Consider the following 8,939-nt stretch of genomic DNA (forward strand, 5'->3'; position numbering starts at 1 on the left):
ATTTCTTAAGTTATCACCGTTTGTCTCCTACATATACTTCCTTTGTTTTCTCATTGTCTTCACTTACTATTCCTTCTACTGTCCATGAGGCACTTGATCATCCTGGATGGCGATAGGCCATGGTTAATGAAATCCAGGCTCTTGAGGATAATGGTACTTGGGAACCATTTCCCCTTTCTCCTGGCAAGACAACTGTGGGTTGTAGATGGGTCTGTACTGTTAAAGTTGGGTCCAATGGTGAGGTTGATCAGCTTAAGGCTCGCTTGGTAGCTAAAGGCTAGACACAAATATATGGTCTTGATTATTGTGATACTTTTTCTCCTGTAGCCAAAATCACTTTTGTCCGCCTGTTTCTTGCTATGGCTGTCATGCGTCATTGGCCTCTCCATCAGCTTGATATTAAGAATGCCTTCCTCCATGGTGATCTTGAGGAGGATATTGATATGGAGCAACCTCCTGCATTTGTTGCTCAAGGGGAGTATGGTCTTGTGTGTAAGCTTCATCGATCTCTCTCTGGGTTGAAGCAATCTCCTCAAGCCTAGTTTGGTAAATTTAGTCATGTTCAACTTTTTGGGTTGAAACGAAGCAACACTGATCATTATGTATTTTACTGTCATACATCTCCTGGAAAATCCTCACTCTAATGGTTTATGTTGATGATATAGTGATTGCAGGGAATGACACTACTAAGATTGTTCAACTAAAAGAGCACTTATTCAGCCATTTCCAAACCAAAGATCTGGGACATTTGAAGTATTTTCTTGGTATTGAGGTGGCTCAATCTGAAGATGGTGTCATGATCTCTCAAAGGAAGTATGCTCTAGATATTCTAGAGGAAACAAGCATGCAAAATTGTACACCTGTTGATAGCCCTATGGACCCAAATCTGAAGCTTATGGTAGATTAGAGTGAAGTTCATCCTGATCCCGAGAGGTATAGGAGACTTGTAAGAAAGCTCATTTATTTCACCATTACAAGACCTGATATCTCTTTTGTTGTTGGAGTAGTTAGTCAATTCATGCAGAATTCTCATGTTGATCATTGGAATGTTGTCATGCATATTCTTAGATATATTAAAAGAGCTCCTGTACAAGGATTGTTGTATGAAGACAAGGGTAATACACAACTATCAGGATATTGTGATGCAGATTGAGCTGGTTGTCCTATGGATAGGAGATCTACATCAGGTTATTGTGTCTTCATTGGAGGGAATATTATTTCTTGGAAGAGCAAGAAGCAAGTTGTTGTTGCTTGGTCCAGTGCAGAAGTTGAATATCGATCCATGGCAATGGTTAAATGTGAGCTCATGTGGATTAAACAAATTCTCCAAGAATTGAAATTCTGTGAAGTTGTGCAAATGAAGTTATTCTGTGATAATCAAGCTGCTCTTCACATTGCCTCAAATCCAGTCTTTCATGAGAGGACTAAACACATAGAGATTGATTGTCATTTCATTCAGGAGAAGCTATTGTCCAAGGAGATTGTCACTAAGTTTATTAATTCTAATGACCAACATCAAGATATTTTGACTAAGTCCTTAAGAGGACCTAGAATTTAGACCATTTGTTCCAAGCTTGGTGCATATGATTTATATGCTTCAGCTTGAGGGGAGTGTTGGATATTGTTTATTTTCTTGTATCTTGCTTTGTATATAGAGAGACAACAAGGTTAGGTTATTTGTGTGTGAGTTGTCTCTCTCTTCTCATGTACTCTATATATATGCCATTTGAGAGCAATAAAGTTAAAGCTAAGTGAAAGAACTTTTCCTCACTAAAATATCTCTAGCTTCATCTCTTCAAAGCTCTTCTAAGGCCAGAACTTCTCCTTCCAAGCCTTTAATATGTACAAATTTGACAAGAATAGTTTAAAATTCGTAATTAGTAATATCTCTAACATAATTACACAAAAATAGGATTAGACAATTAGAAATACCACTATTAAGGAAATCACTGCATAATAAGCATTCCAACAAAAAGTTTGCTTCTGAATTCCAATCAGATTTAAACACACTATCTTACAAATGTAAAGACAGAGACATTCCATTTCTCTAAATATTCAATATGGAAATCACTATAAAATAGCCACTAGCCAAGAACCGCCAAGAAACTACAGATACTTTTCTCGAATAAGTTGTAATGGTTGGTAAGAGATTTTCCAAGAAAACTCAAGCACTAGTCTCCGACCATAGGCTCCAAATCACTGCATAAATTCACCCTCTTTATATAATTTTCAAAAAAACATATAGATGCTTTTCAGCCTCTCTGTCGTACTTCAGTAAACAGCTTTTGCTTGCTTTGTTCTATTCTTAACACTATGGCTCCCTGGAATTTAGATTTCAAAAGTGGAAGGTTCAAATGGCCTTTTAAGAGTTAAAGAAAATTGACCTTGCTCTTTTTGATCCTTTTGCACAGATCGAACCACCGTACCAATAATTCGTTTAATTAAAGATCATAGATATGGTGAATAAATCATAAACCATCACGTCATAACTCTAAAAGAAATAAAGAAATGTAGAACAATAGGTAGTAGAAATAAGCAATGGACAAAATCAATGCAAGGCATATAATGAACTACACCAATGAATACAGGGTTTATACAATGAAGATTTGCAAATGGTGACAAGAGATTGGACTCAGTGAATTTTACACCATTCATCAAAGGAACTTATGTGAATTGTCCTCCATCATTTTCAAGGGATTGGGACTGAGGAAAGCACAGACAGAATGTAGAGCAAAGGTTTATTTCAATTCATAAGTTTCACGTAGCATCGTATAAACCAATACATAAAGGTTAATAAATTAGATGGAGGAGGAAAAAAGTTTAGTGCACAAAAGCTAATGCAAAAAATATATATATAGGATTGAGCTGCAGCCAGCAGTGGATGAAAGCCACTTAATAATTTGTTTTAACTTCGTAAGCTGGAAAACAAACATTAGTAGTAAGAACATTACCTTAACATTCTTCAACTCAAACTCTGGACTATGAGCTAGACATTTGTTTCCAAATGTGTCAGAAGGCCCACTAGTTCCAGATAACCTTTTAACCAAAAAGGATGCATTCAAGAAGAGATTCCACTAGTGTACTTCAATTACAATTAAAATGTACTGGAACAAAACTAAGCAGCACTATTAAATACTTACAAATCTTCTTCTAAGCATAAAGCATAATTACCCCCACCACCAAGTGCAAGTAGGTCATTCAAACACATGTTGTAGTACCGGTTGACACCTGCACAAAAATATATACAATTAGAACACCACAAGTTCAAATAAACTCAAAAAGGAAAAAAGAAACTTCTCATTCATATAATAAAAGTTGAGAGCTTGTACAAAAACAAATTCAAATGAAATTTTACAAAATCATTAATTTACAAAATCAAATGAAATTTACAAAATCAAATTCTTTTAATTTATGAAACTAAAGCAAGTGTCAATATATTTATTATATATGTAAATCATTAATTGTTATTAAGACCATAGATATCAATATCAATAGAAAAACCCATCGACCATCATGAACATGCCGAAAGGAAAACATAAAAATCTAATCATCTCTTCAGATCCTTGCTTGTTATCCATCTCCATTTGGCAAAGAATAATTTTCTTTTTCTTTGACACACAAGTCTCAATCGATTGCATTAGTTGTCTTTCCAAGAAAAACATATTCGCCAATTAAAACAATTAAGCTAACAAAAACTAAATCCAGAGAAGAAGAAATTACTCTTGAGGTGGCGGAGAAGAAGCCTTGTTGGGAGGTTCTCTAAGGCGTGGTAGCCGTGGTTGGTGGCGGCAGAAGCGAATCACCCATGGAAGAGGGGACACAAAGGTGGCACACTGTGTTTGGTGGAGGCTCGGATTTGGGTGTTTTGGGTTCGCATCTGGACAAAGATGATGTTTATTGGGCGGATCTGGCTGGTTTGGTGGTGTTGGAGGTGGGTGTTCGCCAAGTAGGTTCCGATCTGGCTGATGGTGGAGGTGTGGGAGGTGCGGGAGAAAAAGAAAGAGAAAAGAAAAAAAAAATGGAACTTCACATGTCCCTTGGAAAAGTAGGGTCCAACGGTGATGTTGGAGTCGGGAAAGACCGTGGAGTCGCCGACCTCGTCGGAAGGAGAAGAGAGAGGTGGCGGAAGGAGAAGATAGAGAGATGGAGGTTTTGCGGGCATTCCTTGAATGGGTTGCGCGACACAAAAGGTTATATAGCTAGGGTTTTTTTTTTGTCTTTATAATTACGACAATTTTTTACTAAAATTTGTTGTAAATTTTATTAAATATAACATTTTAAGGTGGTTTTCAATAACCGTCATAAAATATATTTTTCATTACAATAATTACAAAAATGCCACTGACTTTTTAAGGCAGTTCCCAGGGAACCGTCGTAAAATAGGTGTCGTAAAAAATTAAATTTGTAGTAGTGTCCATGTTTCACCACCCAATGCATATACTTCATGAACAAGTTGGGACTTGTAGAACCAAAGGAATTCTTGGTGAACATTGTTGATAAATACTAGCACAATCATATGAATTTATCATTATTATCAAGAGCCGGTTTGACACCTTATAATGATCATTCAACTAACAATTACGAAAAGTAAGAAGGTAATCCATGGTTGGATTCTTTTGAAATGTACAAATTAACAAATAAGGTGCCAAAACAAATTTTATTTAATTACTAACAATATCTTATTTATAGTCCAAACATACTAACTAGCCTTTAAAACCAATGCTAATAATTAACTGCAAGGAACTTAAGTGAATAATTGTCATCTACATCCAAGATTAATAACTTAAATATGATTTGACTTAATAAAATGGTTAAGTATGCTGAAGAGAAAAACAAAGAAAGAGAATGATAGAATGAGAGAAGTTCCCTTATGTTACTTAACATCATAGGTAGTGGATCCTCTTTTTTGCTTTCCAAATTTTACAGTGACATGATTGATTCATTAATTAAATCACAACCAGCATGGCTAAAAGCTTCCGAGTTCTTCACTTAATTCTTTTTCTATTCTTCTGTATTTTAATACTTTTACATCATCATTGTAACTATTGCTACCTATTTAAAAAAAACAGCTGAAGTGATCCAATTCTAAATTGCACCGCAACAAATCAAATATCCCAATTCAAGGCAGAAATTAAGTTTGAATATCCTATACATGCATATCCTGCTAAAGACCAATCATAAATATCTATACATCTACATCTAATCCTGCTAAAGTTACCCCTTAAGACATTTTTACTTGACATTCAATTCTAATCACTCATCAATTCAATATAGCTCTTTTGGTTATGAAACATATACAGGCTTTTCAAAGAATAACAATCACACACCATGACAAAAACAAAAAGAGTGAAACATAAAGAGGGTTTGAGGGTGTTCTTACCTTCGTCGAGAGTGAGAGAGCTTCGAGTGGCACATGATGGTAGTGCGGGAGAGGTAGTGAGAGGGCATCATCACGATGGGCTTGGTCTGAGAGTGAAGCTTTGTCGCACGAGAGTGAGAGCGTCATGGCAGTGAGCTTTCGGAGTGAGGGCTCGAGACTAACGGGAGTGAGGGGTTCATAGAAGGAAGGTTAGAGGGTGAGCGAAATGGAGAAAGAAATGTAGAAAGGGTATGAGGGTGTTCTCACTAGTGAGATAGATTCGAGTGGTAGCTTTGATGGTGGCGCTAGAGATAGCTTTGACAGCCACACTGAAATGAAGGTGACACCATCATGTGTTTAGGGTGCAAGAGAGACAAAGTGAGAGAGGGCACAAAGAGAGGGATCGAGTGAGACTCTCAAAGAGAGCATGAAAATCAAAAGCCAAAACTCGTCTCTTTCAAAGACATTTGTCAAAATCGTCGTTGAATTCTTGATTTTGATAGAACTGTCATCGTTGAATTCCTTGTTTTGGTAGAACCGTTGATGAATCAACATCGTTAAAGTTTGTTTTTTTTTAAAATTCAAGAAGTTGAAACTTGAGGAGATCGAATTAGGTATTACTGAAACCAACTACTTGATTACACTATATATCTCATGCTCTTATATTGAAATGTAAAACTTAGTTATTAAAAAAATCAATAAATATGATAACGGCTAAATATGAGTTATTTTGATAATAAAAATATATTGAAAATATCTTTAAAAATATTTATTTAGCAGTTATCTTTGGCTTAAATATTAAGATTTGATATTTTTCTTATTTATGACTTGCAGATATGAAAAGGAGAGATTAAAAGAGAAAAAGATTGAGGAAATATCCAAAATACCAGGAAGTCTCAGGAAGATATGATTAAAAGCAAAACAAACCCAAGTCCACTACAACAACTATAAAAAGGAAGTCAAACCAAGCAGAAAAAAACACCACTATAGAATCCCCCTTCAAGGGAAATCATTTACTCCCTTTCTTTCACCCTCCTTATTCCATCTGTTCTTATACCCCATCCATTGTAAAGTCCTTAATGGTCATGAGTGGTTAAACCCTTAGTTAGGACCGGCATGCCTAAAAGTCAAAAGATGTATTGTACACTTCATATTTATCAATGCAAATAGGTGTTTTCTTTCCTATTATCCTTTCTTACTTTTAATTTCATACATTATTCATCCTTGCATCATCTTTTATGGTTAGGTGCTTGAGAGAAGGTAGTCCTTAATAGAAAACAAGGAAAGTTTTGCATGCATATGTTTTGGGAATTAGTCGTTCGAAAAAAGATAATTACTAATAGAACTAAAAGGAAGAGATATGTTGATAAAATCATTGTTAAACATAGAGTGATTGCATCATGCCCATGCGTCAAAGCAAACATCTAGAATACTTCATGCATATTTCTTATATTGAGTCTTTGCAAAGACATTTGGGAGGGAGATAGATAGGTGAGATAGGTTTGTCATCGTAAGACATCAGGGGCAAGTATTTTAACATAGTTGGGTAGGAAAAATTCACCAAATTGACAGAGAAAAACCTAAAATCATACATCCTAGGCAGGCTAGGTCCCAATATTATCAAATTCTGATTTTATTTTATTTTTATCTTCTATTTTCTTTATCATAACTTAGTTTAAATATTTTATCTTCTCTATCTTCTATTTTTATCTTTAAATCTTTTATCTTTTCTTTTAAATCTTTATCTTATCTAATATATTTCTTTATCTTTATTTTAAATTCTTTATCAGTTACTTTTAAATTAGGTTTGCATTAATCTAATTACAAATAAAGTCTTCGTGGATTTGACACTCGGACATTCGAATACTTTATTATTGGTGACAAATTTGGTACATTTGAGTTAACAAAATAATTTGAATGTAATCTATATTTTCAAATACTAACTAATCTTTTTTATAATTAATGATACTCATTTCTTTCCTTAATTTATTAAGGAGACACGCATGCTTTAAAAAAAATAAGAACAAAATATAATATACAATATTTTAATTATTAATATTATTTTAAAAAATATGTATGTTTAAATTTAAATTATATACAAATGCAAATATATTTATAAAGATAATATTTTTTAAAACAAACATTTGTTAAATTAAAATTATATAAGACATGTGAATTTAAACTTATATATAATATTTTAAAATAATTAAGAAATCAAATGCATAAAAATCATAATAATATAAAATAAATTATGAGTTGTAAACTAAACACACATTTAGCATACAAGCTATTACACTAATTAAATATATTTCAACATTTTATTAATTGAGTCGTGAAACTTCAACTACTTCGTACAATTTACGCCTATATAATAAATTTGAATCTTCAACTTTCAATAAAAGCATATATGTTTAGGAATTATTATTGAATAACAATATTTTTAGGAGTTATTTTGAATGAGAGCATTTTTAAAAGTTATTTTCACTGTTATTAGTCACATACCCTGAACATTTATTTTTTTATTTCTTTTAAATATATTTCTTAATAATATGTTAATTCTAATTCAATTTGATTTAACAAACTAGCCCAAAAAGTTCCTTTCTCAACATCTTAAATTAATTACTCTGTTTTTTTATATTGTTATCTATATACTTGATTTTCTTAACTACTTATTACATGATTGAATTAAAATTTAAAAATATAAATTTGAATCAAAAGTATATTGGTAACTCAAGTTTGATAAAAAAGAAATAATTTACTGTAATATGACTTATGTTTAAATATTTTCTATTAAAAAATATGTTGAAAAAAATGAAATTGATTTAGATAAACTAATATTTAAAAGTACTTTTACTTGTTGCTATTGGATATCCTTCCGATGGAAAATGAGTTTTGAAAAGGAACTCCCAAATTGCTTATGTTAGAATCTCTGTTTTAAGTGAAACGTTTGTAAGAAAATGACTTTTGGAAGCAACCAAACATTATTTGTAATCCGTTTGAGGATCCAAAAGCATGTTTGAAGCCATTAAACGGTGAACCAAACGTACTCTTCTATCTTTCAATTTATAGTTTTAATCTTTATTTTAAAATTAAATTTTAATAATTTTTAAAAATAAATTGAGAATAATTTTCCATTGTAATTCCAAAATATAAATAACTTGTTTTAAAATATTTATTTATTACAAATTTTAATTATAATATAATTTATAATTAAAAAATATTTATGTATTATAAATTTAAATTATATAAAAATACTAATTTATTTTTAACTACACACTATATCCAGCTCATTTTTAATTCACATTTAAATCTATAGTCAAGAATTTAGTTTGAATCGCATACTTAGATATCTTGAGAATATTTATTTTCCTTATTTTACATTTAGGGTTTAACTTTAATATATTTTCAGTCTAAAATTTATTTACGTTATTAACTAATTAGTTTCAAATATCACTTTTAAAATAATAATTCAAAAACCATCACCATACATGTTAATCCATGATTGGATAATAAAAAAATAAATCGATTCTAGCTATATATTGTTTTGTTTTTTATGTGTTATTCTTGTTATTAAATTTCT

The sequence above is a fragment of the Glycine max genome, chromosome 6, assembly GCF_000004515.6.
Source record: "Glycine max cultivar Williams 82 chromosome 6, Glycine_max_v4.0, whole genome shotgun sequence".
Classification (NCBI taxonomy): domain Eukaryota; kingdom Viridiplantae; phylum Streptophyta; class Magnoliopsida; order Fabales; family Fabaceae; genus Glycine; species Glycine max.